We start from the raw sequence: 17,930 nt of genomic DNA on the forward strand, positions 1-17,930 counted from the left end.
CCAGATTGTGACCTAATAGACCGCTTACATAGCGCTCTAGCATAGCAGTCTATGATTCTAATGGTACCTTTGATGTTTGCTTGTGAAGTTCCCCCAAGGCAAAAACAGACTTTTATTCATATGTAAATTAGGGCTCGCAAGTGCCCAGGGAGGGGTTCACCTCGTTGGAGCCCAGGCTGTTCTGCCTCTTTTCGTCATATCCCCGCCCCAGCCTCTTCCTCTGCTCGCCCCGCTCTTCCTTTGCGTCCTCCTTCTCTGCAGCGAGATCCCGCGCCTGCACTATCCATTGCTTGGCCAGGGCATGCGCACTGCGATGCCCATTGTGGGCACGGCATCGCAGTAGCTACTACGTATGCGCCGGCCAACGGCGAGAAACAGCGACGAGGAGGCGGACCAGAGACACCCACAATGGCCATCGCAGTGCGCATGCCCTGGCCAAGCAATGGATAGTGCAGGCGCGGGATCTTGCTGAAGAGAAGGAGGACGCAAAGGAAGAGCGGGGCGAGCAGAGGAAGAGGCTGGGGCGGGGATATGACGAAAAGAGGCAGAACAGCCTGGGCTCCAACGAGGTGAACCCCTCCCTGGGCACTTGCGAGCCCTAATTTACATATGAATAAAAGTCTGTTTTTGCCTTGGGGGAACTTCACAAGCAAACATCAAAGGTACCATTAGAATCATAGACTGCTATGCCAGAGCGCTATGAAAGCGGTCTATTAGGTCACAATCTGGTGACAGACTCCCTTTAAGTTCACTTCCTGTGCTTTATGGGTTAGGTCATGTGACCTCGCTGACCAATCCTAGCCCTCCTGCACATATATACATGGCTCAGACCCTTCTCAGATGCCTCAGTGTCAAGGTCCTTGTGTCCTGCTAAAGTTCCTGACTCGCACTTGTATTCCTGGGCTCTGCTACCTGTGATCCCTACCTGCTTGCCTTGACTTTCCTATTGCCGACCTGGATTTCCTGAACTGTACCTGTGCCGCCTGCCCTGACCTATTGCCCGTTTGACTTTGCCTCATCCTTCGGTCCTGCACTGTTGCTCCTGGTCACGACAGCCTGCTGACAACGTCTGTACCTCTGGTACCTTGCTCCGGTACCTCCTGGACCTGCTGCCTTGTGTGCCAATCCTCCTCAAGAGGTAGTGACCTGGTGTTCCCCTCGGGAAAGTCTATCCCCATCAGGGGTACTGTGAAGATTGAGGGGTTCACTTAGACAATGCCCTTAGAGGAGGTAGGACATGTGGCACAGTGGTTCGTGACAAGCAGGAGAGGAAAGTTAATTTTTTTACTTTATTATTGTAGGGGTCTGATCTGAGCATAGGGGAAATCGTTTTTCCCCCAAATCCTAGGTGCATCTTTTGGTCTGGTGTGTTATGGAGCGAAAAATTACGCTAGTTTCCGAGACCATCGATCTCAAGGATCGATACAGCATTGCCATCAGGACTATCCTTGCAGCAGGTACGGGAGAAAACAGCGGGAAGAGACATTGCTGCCTAGGGACGCCAATATTTTTTTTTACAGATGCACGACAAATCAGTTACAAACAATAATTCGTTTTTGAAAATATATATATTTTTCAACATTTACACTGGACAAAAACTGTTACGATAACTTAGAAGTGAGTGAATCGTAATGACTGGCCAATGTAAACAAGCCTTTAGCCTAGACTTTGCTAAAAATACAATATAGAAGTGGATTCTTTACTGTAAGAGCAGCAAGACTGTTGAACACTACCAGAGGAGTTGGTGATGGTGAACTCATCAAGAGGGGCCTGGATTTATTTCTGGAGGGTAATAACATCACAGGTTATAGTTATTAGAGGCTTGGGAGAAGGATCATTGATTCAGGGAGTTATTCTATTTTGAGTTGGGAAGGATTCCAACCACCCTCCAGAAATGAGGAAAAGGAAAAATTGCCTTCTGCCTCATAGTTTGTTTTGTCTTCCTCAACTTTGCAGGCTGAACTGGACAGACTGATGTCTTTTAGGTTTCATTTCAGGCAGCACACTGAGGTGCAGCTTGACCACTTGGCCCTTCTCCTAATTTTTCATCCTGTGTTCTTGGAATTAAAGTGCCGCAAGTCCCAAGCATTGTATAGCCAGCTTGGGAGACACAAACACAACCATGGCTGCCATCTGATGTGCACTTGACTGGAACGTGAAATCCTCTGCCACAATTAAAGGTGTTGCCTCACATTTTCAAAGATTTAGTGCGTAAGAGGCAAGTTTACAAAACCAGAAACTCAAGAAAGCGTACATGACCTTACAAAAGAACCATACTACGCATCAAACTTTTTTTAGGAAATGACTGCACTTACAGCCAGTCAACAGAACATTGTTTACAGTAGTCTGAGAGGCAAGTTACAGACAAAACTAAAGTCTGTTTGCACGGAATCTGACCACCACCAGGAAGTGGAGAATGACAGGAATGGGCAGCCTCAGAACAGCAGAGGGGGATCAATTAGGTGGTTATACTTTATGTATTTATATCACGACCCTCGAGCGCTGTACTCTGCACTGCCCCGGCAGTGCCACTGAGAATGAATGGAGCAGCAGGCATGGGACCCCCATTCTTCGGATCAGCAGCGGGCCTACGGGGTCAAAATCCCAGGGATCAGTTTGTTATCCCTTATCCTGTGGACAGGGGGTATCTAATCTCTGCACAGCCTCTTTAAATGAAATGCAGAATTGTTTCCAACAAAGCTATATATCAGTCTGCTCAGCTCCTCCTGCTCTATAACATGTCACCTGCAGATTGCACTGCATTTTCATGGTGATGGGTCCTTCTTAAACCCTTCCAAGGCTTGGTCATTTTGGGCCAACACCTCAGTTTAATTTATTAGCCAAGTTACTAAAGAAATCAGATTCCATTTGTACTTAAAAAAAGAAAGAAAAAAAAAACTGTAGCCAGAAACTGCTCTTCTCTGCTCTGCACTAGTGTTCACAGATGACCCGTGAGGCTGTTTACACTGAGACGCCCACCGGAGGTACTCTCTACTTCCTCCAATTCTAGTCGCCTTCCCTTCCTCCTCCCACTTTAAGAAATGCACAACAATAACACATACTGAACAGAGAAGACATTTAGAGATGGTTTACTAAACAAAAAAGAAGAAGCGGTTGCAAAGAGCTAAGGCTCCTTTCACATCACCGTTTCTCCTTTCCGTTCTCCGTCTCAGTTGAGGAGCAGGAGAACGGAAAGGACGGATTCTGCAGATAACTGAGCGTAACGGAACCTAAAGACCCCATAGACTAATTGGGTCCGTTCAGTGTCCGCTCAAAATATGATTTTTGAGCGGACACCGAACGGACCCCATTATAGTCTATGGGGTCTTTAGGCTCTGTTACGCTCAGTTAGGTCTCAGTTATCTGCAGAATCCGTCCTGAAAGGGTCTGATCCAAGGTCAGGCATGGGGGTAGGGTGGAAGGGTCTGATCCAAGGTCAGGCTAGGGTTGTTTTTTTTTGCCTGGTATCGACCGCGATACCAGGATTTGCCTTTTTTCGATACTAGGCTTCGCTATTGCACAGTCTAGTATCAGAACAAGCACACTGTGTTCTCCTTAGCAGCACAGGGGAGAAGGAAGCAGTCTCTGCCTCCCCCCCTGTGCCGCTGCTGCCACCAATGAGGAGAGAGGGGCAGGCGCACTGCGCCACCAATGATAATTAAAATTCTGAACCAAGTATCATGATATGTATAGCAGCTCCCAGGGATCTCACTGCACTTACTATTATCCCTGGGCGGCGCTCCTTTCTCCCACTATGTCCTCCGGTATCTTCATGGACTTAGTTATACTGGGCGGAGACTGCTCTTGTTCTCCTGGGCGTCTCCTTCTCCCAGGCTGTAGCGCTGACCAATCGCAGAGCAGAGCTCACAGCCTGGGATGTTTTTTTTTCATGATTCTTAGTTCAGAATTTTATATCATCATTGGTGGTGTAGTGCGCCACCCAACCCCCCAGTATTAAAATCATTGGTGGCAGTGGCCACAGGGTCCCCTCCCCCTCATTGGTGGCAGTTCCGATCGGAGCCCCAGCAGTGTAATCCTGGGGCTCCGATCGGTTACCATGGCAGCCAGGACGCTACTGAAGGCCTGGTTGCCATAGTCAGCTCCATGCTGCTATGTGCACTATGCACAGGGCAGCAGGGAGAGTGTGAGATCCTATTCACCCTGATAGAGCTCTATTAGGGTGAATAGGACAAGGGATAAGTTATTAAATTGAAAGTAAAAAAAAAAAAAAAAAAAAAAAAAAAAAAAAAAAAAAAAAAAGGGAAGGGGTCTGATCCAAGGTCAGACATGGGGGTGGGGGGGGGGGAAGAGGTCTGATCTAGGGCTGCACGATATGGGAATTTTGTGCGATTGCAATTAGGGCCCTAAAAATTGTGATAACGATATGCGATGCGATATTTTAAGGGAATTGTGCAAGAGGTCTATTTGCTTGTATTTTCAAGGCAAAAGCACACAAATTACTGATAATGCTGAAATGTAGTTAGGGAAGGGCCTGATCCAAGGTCATTGGGGCCTGATCTGAGGTCAGATAAAAAAAATTTAGTCTAAAAACTAGGTGCATTTTATAAAGCGGAAAATACAGTATGTGCAGCTAGTAGTAGGCATTATTAAAACCATTAGTGCGGTTTAAATGGATTAATGCGCCGAATTTGTTTACTTGCAGGTTCACTCACTTCCCAGTGCTGCGCTCCAAAAATGGCCACTAATGGAGGGTCGTGGCTATCAGTGGCCTCCATTCACTTACACTGGTGATGGATGGGAAAGCCACTCGATCCTGTAAGCAACACAAGTTGGCAAGTGCACTTTGCATGTATTGCACGCTGTAAGTCACAGCTGTATCTCAGGAAATCAGGTGCCACTTTAACACACGGTCACTGTAATGACTTGGCTACAGGGTCACGTTCATAAGTCACGTCACACAGAGAAGGTGGGTTTATAAGTTGAAACATTAAATCAAGTGCATTGAGACAAGGATACAACCAGAATTATTGGTTGCTTAAAGGGAACCTGTCACCGGGATTTTGTGTATAGAGCTGAGGACATGGGTCGCTAGATGGCTGCTAGCACATCCGCAATACCCAGCCCCCATAGCTCTGTGCTTTTATTGTGTAAAAAAAAAAAAAAATGTTATACATATGCAAATTAACCTGAGATGAGTCCTGTCCCAGAGCTATGGGGACTGGGTATTCCGGATGTGCTGGCAGAGATCTAGCAACCCATGTCCTCGGCTCTATAGACAAAATCCCGGTGACAGGTTCCCCTTAACTTCAATGCTTCCTTATGGAAGAAATAGCTGCGTGACTATTGCCCAGCGCCAAGAATCGTGTAATTATTTTAAGTCACTTTCTACATTTTCCTTCATGGGGTCACAGCAAACACTGTGCAACCACATGTGGTCAAGGAGTCTTATCCTAGATTGCACAAATTGTTAAGTCACAGTTTTAACCTACCCTAAAAGTTAACCACCTCCGGACCGCCTAACGCAGATTCGCGTTCCGGAGGTGGCAGCCCTGCGCACAGTCACGCATATATGCGTCATCTCGCGAGACGCGAGATTTCCTGTGAACGCGCGCACACAGGCGCGCGCGCTCACAGGAACGGAAGGTAAGCGAGTGGATCTCCAGCCTGCCAGCGGCGATCGTTCGCTGGCAGGCTGGAGATCTGATTTTTTTAACCCCTAACAGGTATATTAGACGCTGTTTTGATAACAGCGTCTAATATACCTGCTACCTGGACCTCTGGTGGTCCCTTTTGTTAGGATCGACCACCAGAGGACTCCGGTAGCTCAGTACAGTTGCACCAAACACCACACTACACCCCCCCCCCCCCCCCGTCACTTATTAACCCCTTATAAACCCCTGATCACCATTGATCACCCCCCTGTCATTGATCACCCCCCTGTCATTGATCACCCCCCTGTCATTGATCACCCCCCTGTCATTGATCACCCCCCTGTCATTGATCACCCCCCTGTCATTGATCACCCCCCTGTCATTGATCACCCCCCTGTCATTGATCACCCCCCTGTCATTGATCACCCCCCTGTCATTGATCACCCCCCTGTCATTGATCACCCCCCTGTCATTGATCACCCCCCTGTCATTGATCACCCCCCTGTCATTGATCACCCCCCTGTCAGGCTCCGTTCAGACGTCCGTATGATTTTTACGGACCCACGGATACATGGATCGGATCCGCAAAACGCATACGGACGTCTGAATGGAGCCTTACAGGGGGGTGATCAATGACAAGTGGGTGATCACGCATATAGACTTCCTGATCACTACCCTGTCATTGATCACCCCCCTGTAAGGCTCCATTCAGACATCCGCATGATTTTTACGGATCCACTGATACATGGATCGGATCCGCAAAACACATACGGACGTCTGAATGGAGCCTTACAGAGGGGTGATCAATGACAGGGGGTTGATCACCCCATATAGACTCCCTGATCACCCCCCTGTCATTGATCACCCCCCTGTAAGGCTCCATTCAGACGTCCGCATGTGTTTTGCGGATCCAATCCATGTATCCGTGGATCCGTAAAAAATCATACGGACATCTGAATGGAGCCATACAGGGGGGTGATCAGGGAGTCTATATGGGTGATCACCCCTCTGTCATTGATCACCCCCCCCCTGTAAGGCTCCATTCAGACGTCCGCATGTGTTTTGCGGATCCGATCCATGTATCCGTGGATCCGTAAAAAATAATCATACGGACGTCTGAATGGAGCCTTACAGGGGGGTGATCAGGGAGTCTATATGGGTGATCACCCCCCCCCCCTGTAAGGCTCCATTCAGACGTCCGCATGTGTTTTGCGGATCCGATCCATGTATCCATGGATCCGTAAAAATCATACGGACGTCTGAATGGAGCCTTACCAGGGGGGTGATCAGTGACAGGGGGGTGATCAGGGAGTCTATATGGGTGATCACCCCCCTGTCATTGATCACCCCCCTGTCATTGATCACTCCATTCAGACATTTTTTTGGCCCAAGTTAGCGGCAATTTTTTGTTTGTTTTTGTTTTTTCTTACAAAGTTTCATATTCCACTAACTTGTGTCAAAAAATAAAATCTCACATGAACTCACCATACCCCTCACGGAATCCAAATGCGTAAACATTTTTAGACATTTATATTCCAGACTTCTTCTCATGCTTTAGGGCCCCTAAAAAGCCAGGGCAGTATAAATACCCCACATGTAACCCCATTTCGGAAAGAAGACACCCCAAGGTATTCCGTGAGGGGCATATTGAGTCCATGAAAGATTGAAATTTTTGTCCTAAGTTAGCGGAAAGTGAGACTTTGTGAGAAAAAAAACAAAAAAAAAATCAATTTCCGCTAACTTATGCAAAAAATAATAATTTCTATGAACTCGCCAGGCCCCTCATTGAATACCTTGGGGTGTCTTCTTTCCAAAGTGGGGTCACATGTGGGGTATTTATACTGCCCTGGCTTTTTAGGGGCCCGAAAGTGTGAGAAGAAGTCTGGGATCCAAATGTCTAAAAATGCCCTCCTAAAAGGAATTTGGGCACCTTTGCGCATCTAGGCTGCAAAAAAGTGTCACACATCTGGTATCGCCGTACTCAGGAGAAGTTGGGCAATGTGTTTTGGGGTGTCATTTTACATATACCCATGCTGGGTGAGAAAAATATCTTGGTCAAATGCCAACTTTGTATAAAAAAATGGGAAAAGTTGTCTTTTGCCAAGATATTTCTCTCACCCAGCATGGGTATATGTAAAATGACACCCCAAAACACATTCCCCAACTTCTCCTGAGTACGGCGATACCAGATGTGTGACACTTTTTTGCTGCCAAGGTGGGCAAAGGGGCACACATTCCAAAGAGCACCTTTCGGATTTCACCGGTCATTTTTTTACACATTTTGATTGCAAAGTTCTTCTCACACATTAGGGCCCCTAAATTGCCAGGGCAGTATAACTACGCCACAAGTGACCCCATTTTGGAAAGAAGACACCCCAAGGTATTCTGTGAGGGGCACGGCGAGTTCCTAGAATTTTTTATTTTTTGTCGCAAGTTAGTGGAATATGGAACTTTGTAAGAAAAAAAAAAGAAAAAATCATTTTCTGCTAACTTGTGACAAAAAATAAAAAGTTCTATGAACTCACTATGCCCATCAGCGAATACCTTAGGGTGTCTACTTTCCGAAATGGGGTCATTTGTGGGGTTTTTCTACTGTTTGGGCATTGTAGATCCTCAGGAATCATGACAGGTGCTCAGAAAATCAGAGCCGTTTCAAAAAGCGGAAATTCACATTTTTGTACCATAGTGTGTAAACGCTATAACTTTTACCCAAACCATTTTTTTTTTGCCCAAACATTTTTTTTTTATCAAAGACATGTAGAACAATAAATTTGGCAAAAAATTTATATATGGATGTCGTTTTTTTTGCAAAATTTTACAGCTGAAAGTGAAAAATGTCATTTTTTTGCAAAAAAATCGTTACATTTTGATTAATAACAAAAAAAGTAAAAATGTCAGCAGCAATAAAATACCACCAAATGAAAGCTCTATTAGTGAGAAGAAAAGGAGGTAAAATTCATTTGGGTGGTAAGTTGCATGACCGAGCGATAAACGGTGAAAGGAGTGTAGTGCCGAAGTGTAAAAAGTGCTCTGGTCATGAAGGGGGTTTCAGCTAGCGGGGTTGAAGTGGTTAAAGTGGTTGCCCCCACACAGCGCGCCATCCACAGATCCCCTCCATAACAGCGCGCCATCCACAGATCCCCTCCATAACAGCGCGCCATCCACAGATCCCCTCCATAACAGCGCGCCATCCACAGATCCCCTCCATAACAGTGCAAATAGACCTCTAGCACAATTCCCTTAAAATATTGCATATCGTTATCGCAATTTAAATTCCCATATTGTGCAGCCCTACTCTGAACATACCCTAACAGAATTGAACAGATTGTTAAAGTTATGGGAAAACTAAATATGTAGCTTGTTTTTTTTTGTTTTGTTTTTTAAAAAACCACCTTAAGTAAATTTTATAATGTTTTCTGAATTTTCCTACTTCATTTATAAATGCAAAAGCTTAAACAACACACTAAAACTTAGGGATATTTGTCTTGTGGGTAAAATTTCAGGATGAACCTAAAATGCACACCTTAATGTGACTTTCTCTAAACTTCTGAATGCACATGTCCAACTGTTCAGTGAGTCAGTACTTTTTGCACAACTTTCTGTTCTCTAATAAGGAGCTTATCGGCAAAATTCAAAACAGGTGTTTGATCCATGAATCGCCCAATAAATTTCCTGGTTCAATGTAAACAGTCCTCCACATCATGCTGTTCACATTTTGACATCATGAGACCAAGACGACGCCTAACAATTGATCAACAGTACCTAATCATTGCAAGGCTTCAAGCAGGATGTTCTCAGATGGAAGTGGTCAATGAGCTTAGAGCATCATCAGCAGGTTATATCAGAGATACAGAGAGACTGGAAGAGTCACAGAAAGGCAGAGAAGTGGACATTAGGGATGCAACGATTAATCGATGTAATCGATTATAATCGATAACTGGATTCGTTGTCGACGAATCCAGTCATCGAATAATCGCCGATTCGTTGCTATGCGGGCGGTCACTGCATCTTTATTTTACCTTTTACAATGACGCTCCGGTAACAACTAACAGGCAGAGCGGACGCGGCGTAACGTCACTTACTCATGTGACGCACCTGCTCCGCCTCCTTCATTCATTAAGTGGGCGGAGCAGGTGCGTCACGTGAGTAAGTGACGTTACGCCGCGTCCGCTCTGCCTGTTAGTTGTTACCGGAGCGTCATTGTAAAAGGTAAAATAAAGATGCAGTGATTAGTCCGACTAAGCAGCGGGGCCGGGGCTGTTATGGGGAGAGGGAGGATCTGTCTATGGCACTGCTATGGGGAGGGGGGTCTGTGTATGGCACTGCTATGGGGAAAGGGATCGGTGCACTGTTATGCCCATAACAGTGCACATATCCCCCTCTCCATAACAGTGCACAGATCCCCCTCTCCATAACGGCCCCACCCACAGATCCCCCTCTCCATAACGGCCCCACCCACAGATTCCCCTCTCCATAACGGCCCCACCCACAGATTCCCCTCTCCATAACGGCCCCACCCACAGATTCCCCTCTCCATAACGGCCCCACCCACAGATTCCCCTCTCCATAACGGCCCCACCCACAGATTCCCCTCTCCATAACGGCCCCACCCACAGATTCCCCTCTCCATAACGGCCCCACCCACAGATTCCCCTCTCCATAACGGCCCCACCCACAGATTCCCCTCTCCATAACGGCCCCACCCACAGATTCCCCTCTCCATAACGGCCCCACCCACAGATTCCCCTCTCCATAACGGCCCCACCCACAGATTCCCCTCTCCATAACGGCGCCACCCACAGATTCCCCTCTCCATAACGGCGCCACCCACAGATCCCCCTCTCCATAACGGCGCCACCCACAGATCCCCCTCTCCATAACGGCGCCACCCACAGATCCCCCTCTCCATAACGGCGCCACCCACAGATCCCCCTCTCCATAACGGCGCCACCCACAGATCCCCCTCTCCATAACGGCGCCACCCACAGATCCCCCTCTCCATAACGGCGCCACCCACAGATCCCCCTCTCCATAACGGCGCCACCCACAGATCCCCCTCTCCATAACGGCGCCACCCACAGATCCCCCTCTCCATAACGGCGCCACCCACAGATCCCCCTCTCCATAACGGCGCCACCCACAGATCCCCCTCTCCATAACGGCGCCACCCACAGATCCCCCTCTCCATAACGGCGCCACCCACAGATCCCCCTCTCCATAACGGCGCCACCCACAGATCCCCCTCTCCATAACGGCGCCACCCACAGATCCCCCTCTCCATAACGGCGCCACCCACAGATCCCCCTCTCCATAACGGCGCCACCCACAGATCCCCCTCTCCATAACGGCGCCACCCACAGATCCCCCTCTCCATAACGGCGCCACCCACAGATCCCCCCTCTCCATAACGGCGCCACCCACAGATCCCCCCTCTCCATAACGGCGCCACCCACAGATCCCCCCTCTCCATAACGGCGCCACCCACAGATCCCCCTCTCCATAACGGCGCCACCCACAGATCCCCCTCTCCATAACGGCGCCACCCACAGATCCCCCTCTCCATAACGGCGCCACCCACAGATCCCCCTCTCCATAACGGCGCCACCCACAGATCCCCCTCTCCATAACGGCGCCACCCACAGATCCCCCTCTCCATAACGGCGCCACCCACAGATCCCCCTCTCCATAACAGCGCCACCAACAGATCCCCCTCTCCATAACAGCGCCATCCACAGATCCCACCCTCCATAACAGCGCCATCCACAGATCCCCCTCCCCATAACAGCGCCATCCACAGATCCTCCCCATAATAGTGTCGTCCACAATTTGTTTTAATATGGCCTTTGAACATAATTTTTCAAGTAAGATCATATAAACCTCTTTGTTTTGTAATTTTGTCGTTTTTCCCGATTAATCGCAGAAATTAATCGGCAACTAATCGATTATTCAAATAATCGTTAGCTGCAGCCCTAGTGGACATCCTTGGTTACATTCCACAATGACTATTGCTTTATTGTAAACAATGCCCTGAAGAAGCAATGATGAATGCCACACAACTCCAGGCACATTTAAGGGCGTTGAGAGGCACTCGAATGTCACGTCATGCAAGGGTACCTGCTCAAAAGGCGTTATCGTCTTGCATGGGGACCAGGGAGCATCTAGGCTAGACGAGGGACCAGTCGGCCTCAGTGGGCGCCGCTCTACACGTCTGTATAGTCAGTTTAGATACTTTATTCTGGTGAAAGGTCCTCTTTTAAAGGGTTCTGCAGTTTGCTTAAACTGATGATCTGTCCTCTTGATAGATCATCAGCATCTGACCAGCAAAAGTCCAAACCCCGCCGAGCAGCCTATCAGAGGCCAGTGCAGGCGGCGCGAGACGTCATCGCGCCGCTTGAGCAGTACAGAGCGGGACACAGATGGTAAGTATGAGTGTTTTTTTTATTTAATTAAATCGGCCAATTTTTCTGCCACACTTATTACTGGCACATGGGGGGGCTGGCAGCAGAGAGGAGACTGGCACATGATGGGGGGGAGAATTGGCATGTATAACCATCACATGGGAGGGGGTGGCAGCATAGCGGAGACTGGCACATGATAGGGGGGAGAATGGGCACTTATTACTAGCAAATGGGGAGTGGCAGCAGAGAGGAGACTGGCACATTATGGGGGGGGGGAATTGGCACTTATTACTGGCACATGGGGTGGCAAGGAGACTGGCACATGATGGGGGAGAATTGACACTTCTTATTGGCACATGGGGGGTGGCAGCAGAGATGAGACTGGCACATGATGGGTGGGGGGGAGAATTGGCACTTTTTACTGGCACAGAGGGAGGTGGCAGCATAGAGGAGACTGGCACATGAGTGGGGGGGAGAGGAGAGTGGCACTTATTACTGGTAACATGAGTGGCGGGGAGGGGCACTTTTCACTAGCACATGATTGGGGGGCATCTATGGGGGCACCTCTTACTGGCACATTGGGGGGCATCTATGGGGGCACCTCTTACTGGCACATTATTGGGACATTTACTGAGGCCACAAAGAAGGGGTATTTTATATGGCACTAATATCAGTGGTATTATCTGTTTCTGCAGTATAGTATTGGGGAGCTCTGGATCCACCACTGGTTCTATTCGTCTTGCCGCTCAGGCGCACCTCCTTCCAGACCTGTGAACCTCATGTGCATCTGCGTCACAGGCAGTCCGGAGAAGAAGAAAGGAGACGTTCAGGGGTAGGGAAATGTGTTTTTTCACTTCAAAATAAGATATGTGCAGTGTGCATAGGAATTTGTTCATAGTTAAAGGGGTTTTCCCTATCTTGGACAATGGGGACATATCACTAGGATATGCCCCCATTGTCCTATAGGTGCGGGTCCCACCGCTGGGACCCGCACCTATATAGAGAACAGAGCCCCAAAAGTGAAGGAGGGCGCACTATGCATGCGCAGCTGCCCTCCATTCATTTCTATGGGGCTGCCTCATAGAAATGAATGGGAGCAGGGCAGTGCATGCGCGGTACGCTCCCATTCACTTTCGGGGCTCTGTTCTCTATATAGGTGCGGGTCCCAGCGGTGGGACCCGCAACTAACTATATGCCCCCATTGTCCAAGATGGGAATACCCCTTTAAACTATAGTCCTGCCCTCCAACGGTCTGAGGGATAGTGAACTGGCCCCCTGTTTCAAAAGTTTGAGGACCCCTGATCTATCCAGAGGATAGATCATCAGTTTAAACAAACTGCAGAACCCCTTGGGTTTCAGTTAGGGCTGCAGTAAACAAATATTTTAGTAATCGAGTATTCTATCGAAAACCTTCTTAAAATAACATACGTAATTACGTTTTTCTTTATAAAAACTATTTTTATTTCTTACAGTGGTGGTATGGTATAGCAAATAATTGCGCACACATGTTGGCTTGGCTGTATAAAGTTATTGGTTTACTTTGGAGGGGTTAATGGAAGCACCTTGGCAATGGGCATGTATAAAGTTATTGGTTTACTTTGGAGGGGTTAATGGAAGCACCTTGGCAATGGGCATGTATAAAGTTATTGGTTTGGAGGGGTTAATAGGAACACCTTGGCATTAGGCATGTATAAAGTTATTGGTTTGGAGGGGTTAATGGAAACACCTTGGCATTAGGCATGTATAAAGTTATTGGTTTGAAGGGGTTAATAACTTTATACATGCCCATTGCCAAGGTGCTTCCATTAACCCCTCCAAACCAATAACTTTATACATGCCTAATGCCAAGGTGCTTCCATTAACCCCTCCAAACCAAAACCTTGTATAAAGTTATTGGTTTGGAGGGGTTAATGAAAGCACCTTGGAGGTGCCTTCATTAACCCCTCTCTAAACATGCCAAGGTGGTGCCTCCATTAACCACTCTCCATCTGCCTTTCAATATCAATTTACAGTGAGTGCCCCCGATTCCCCCCTCCATTGGCGTGCCTCTAGTGCTGTTAACTTAAATTACCTAATGGCACTGGCACTAGTAAGGAGGGCGCAGCCGCAGACACATGGAGTCCGAGACCATCTTCATCCCAGCATGCACTAGGACCTTACGCGACGTCACACACACATCGTTAGCCAGCGTGCTGACGATGTATGTGCGCAACTGCGCATTACGCAAAGTCCTGCCTGCAGGGCGGTGCCACCTCTCTGGACTCCGGGGGACACGGAAGCGGTGAGCGAGGCACTTAATTTCACTCCCGCTCCGTGATCATGTGATGTAAACGATTACTCGATGCAGGACTTGTCTCCGCTCCAAAATCATCTTCTGAGCGTAAACCTAACAGACCCAATTATAGTCTATGGGGTCCGTAGGCTCCGCTCGCCTCAGTTATGTGCCCAATCCGTCCTTTCCGTTCTCCTGCTCCTATAACGGAGCAGGAGCATGGAAAGGCTGAACGCTGGTGTGAACTCAGCCTTATGGATGAGGATAGGACTGTTCTATCATAGGCCGGATGTTCCGTAAAATGCAGAGCGCGCACACACACACCGGGTAACCATGCAGACCACGAAAACGGTTAGGACCGTGTGTCTATGGATTTAGCAACCGCAGTCAGATTGCTAGAGCAGGGAATTGCCAATTATGCAACTTCCTAATGTAAAGGTATTGGGGGGGGGGGGTGAATATAAAATAATGGAGGAAGAGTGTGGGAGAAGTAGGAGGGGAGAGAGATGAAAGGGGGGTTTTCATGTGGGCTGGAATTTTCCGCCTCACGACACGAGCCCCCCGGCCACCTCTGCAGGCCGGATTACCGCTCCGCCACAGGCCGGATTACCGCGCCGCTCCCCCACAGGCCGGATTACCGCGCCGCTCCCCAGCACCTCTGCTCTGCAGGCAGGATTACCGCGCCGCTCCCCCGCAGACCAGATTACCGTGCCGCACCTCGGCAGGCCGGATTGCCGCTCCCGCAGGCCGCGCTGGTTGCGCAGTGGGATTATTTTTTTTATTAGACCGCTATCCGCCCACTGCTGCAAGGCTCGGGCCCAGCTCAGCGCCCCACCGAAGCGGCCGAGGCCTTCGCCTCACCCCCGCCGCGCGAGCCTCCCTCGCAAGCTTTTACCGCCTCTGCTTGTTGTGGCGCAGTCAGAAATAAGACTCACCTGCCGCCGGAGGACGAGAAGAAGGGGCGCTGGAGACTGCGGAGGAGAGGCGGCCGCCTTTCAGGCGGTGGTAGTGACGGGCAGCAGCGTCTTTCGGCCCCGAACAGACGGTCTCGTCATCCCCCTTCTCCCTAACCCCCACGGGGGACACGAAGGGAGCAGAGCGGGCCGGTGCTGCGGTCACACGGCGGCTGAAGAACTGGGGGAGGGGGAAGGGTCTATGAATGAGATGTCACTGAAATGAGGAAAGGGCCGGGGACAGTCAGCCTAGGACTGAGCTCGTAACACCCCCCCTCTCTAGCGCTCGCTCTCTGTCACAGGCGCGCCCACGCCAGCGAGCTTCTGCGCCGTGAGCGCGCCCGGCGACGTCATCGGCTTTTCTTTTCTTTTTTCTTTTTTTTCCCGCCCATTCCTCTCTGAGGTGCCCGGATGTTGTGTGAGGCGCACGGCTTGCGATGACGTCATCCTGGTGTTTGACACCTCGATGTCATAGCCTACTGTGTCACTGTTCTCAAAAAGGGGGGGAAACTTCCAGTGTGATGGTTTAAGACTGAGAGTGTACTTTTCCCAATCACCCTAGCGTGCAGCTTACTGCTGTGGATTTTTTTTTCTGCTGAAAATCAGATAAATTCCAGTCACATTGGCCTTGGTATGTGTCCCAGACAAGGCTGCCTCCATTTTGGATGGTGCCCTGTGAGGTACCTTCTGTGGGTACCGCTCCCCATAGGGTGCAAGGGGATACAGTGTGAAAATAACCATACGGTCCAGAGTTATAACGCTATACAGTATGGCGCCCTAGGATGGCCAAATAAGTCCATGTTTTTCAATGGCGTGTAGCATGTACGCCAGGAAGGCTCACCATGCATACGCTAAACGTGTCCTTAGGGGTCTGTGAGGCCAGGAGCGTGGTTTTAGGTCAGAATATGTCCGTATGCCATAAAATAAAGGTATATAATAGTCAGGGATGGCCTTTCTGCTGCCTGAGGCAAAAACTGAAACTGCGCTACCCTACTCTTGCCCTTACTGGGTGCTGCCCGAGGCAATCGCCTCTGATGCACCCCTGATAATAGTGTAGACTGTGTCATTCCATCTTGTGGGGTCCAGTGGAAAAAAAACATATACGTTAGAAAAAAAAAAAGAATACAAAAACACAGCACACTACGTTCTTGTATCCTTGACAGTCCGGTAAAAAAAAGTATACTTGATGGGGTGCCAGGAGCCAGACCCCCACCAATCTAAGGGCTCATGCACACAAACTTTTTGTTTTCCGTTACCTTTTTTTATAGGTCCATATGGGGAACCATTCACTTCAATGGGGCTTAAAAAAAAAAAAAAAAAAGGGAAATTACTATGTGCATTCCGTGTCTGTAAGTCCTTTCCAGAAAAAAATAGAACATGTCCTATTCTTGTCCATTTTGCAGACGAGGTCAGGCATTGTTACAATGGATCCGCAAAAAAAACTGATGCAACACGGACGTCACACGGATTTCATCCGTTTTTTTGCGGACCCCAAAATAGATACGGTCAAGTGCATGAGCCCTAATATTGAGGAACCATCCTGAGGATAGGTCATCAATATTGTACTCTTGAAAAACACCTTTAAAAGGGTTGGCCCATCTCACGCATTGGTGGTATATCGCTAGGATATGCTACCAATGTCTGATAGGTGAGGGTCCCACCTCTGGGACCCGCACCTATTTCTAGAACAGAACTCGCAAAATGAAGGACAGCGAATTGCGCATGCACAGCCGCCATTCATTTATTTCTATGGGACAGCTGAAAAAAACAAAACACGCCGCCCGCCCCTCCCACAGAAATCAATGGAGGGTAGATGCGCATGCATGTTGCGCTCCCTTTCTAGAGATAGGTGCAGGTCCCAGAGTTGGGACCCGCATCTATCAGACATTGGTGGCATATCCTAGCGATATACCACCAATGTGTGAGATGGGCCAAACCCTTTAGGCTGGTCATACACGCGGAAAACAACTTTAAGGGAAGTTCACATCATCGCTTCATTTTCCATTCTGATACTGTGCATGAGTAAGGCTACTTTCACACTTGAGTTTTCCCTTTCCGCTATTGATATCCGTCATAGGATCTCAATAGCGGAGGAAAACACTTTAGTTTAGTCCCCATTCATTGTCAACGGGGACAAACTGAACTGAACGAAACAGAATGCACCAAAATGCAGTCCGTTCCGTTTGGTTGCGTCCCCCATCGCGGACAGAATAACACCGCAAGCAGCGTTTTTCTGTCTGCGATGTGGTGCGGAGCAAGACGGATCTGTCACGACTCACAATGTAAGTCAATGGGGAAGGATCCGTTTTCTCAGACATAATAGAAAACAGATCCGTCCCCCATTGACTTTCAATGGAGTTCATGACGGATCTTTCTTGGCTATTTTAAAGATAATCCAACCGGATCAGTTTATAACGGATACAGACGGTTGTATTATCGTGACGGAAGCATTTTTGCTGATCCATGACAGATCCAGCAAAAACTCTAGTGTGAAAGTAGCCTTATGCACATTTGGAGTCTTTTTGAGCCATTTCTGTCTGAGATCTGTTTTTTTAGACGGAAAAAAAATCTGTCTAAAAAGAGGATCTGAGATGGAAAAGGCTTAAAAGGACTCCAAATGTAGTGGGGTCAGACGAGATAGCTGTCGGCCAGAGAAGCTTTCAGCTGACAGATATCTTATGTATAGTCCTGAACC

At 48.6% G+C, this 17,930-nt stretch overlaps 1 protein-coding gene across 1 annotated transcript in view; it reads right to left on the bottom strand.

Annotated features, from left to right (window-relative positions):
• PPM1A (protein phosphatase, Mg2+/Mn2+ dependent 1A) overlaps positions 1 to 15,567 on the bottom strand; it is a 38,316-nt gene extending 22,749 nt beyond the window's left edge. Inside the window, exon 1 of the mRNA XM_044271671.1 lies at positions 15,218 to 15,567. The gene's annotated coding sequence lies outside the window, so the exon portion shown is untranslated. The remainder of the gene's footprint in view (positions 1 to 15,217) is intronic.
• Positions 15,568 to 17,930: the final 2,363 nt, after the last annotated feature.

The sequence above is a fragment of the Bufo gargarizans genome, chromosome 11 (assembly GCF_014858855.1).
Source record: "Bufo gargarizans isolate SCDJY-AF-19 chromosome 11, ASM1485885v1, whole genome shotgun sequence".
In the NCBI taxonomy this organism is placed as follows: Eukaryota; Metazoa; Chordata; class Amphibia; order Anura; family Bufonidae; genus Bufo; species Bufo gargarizans.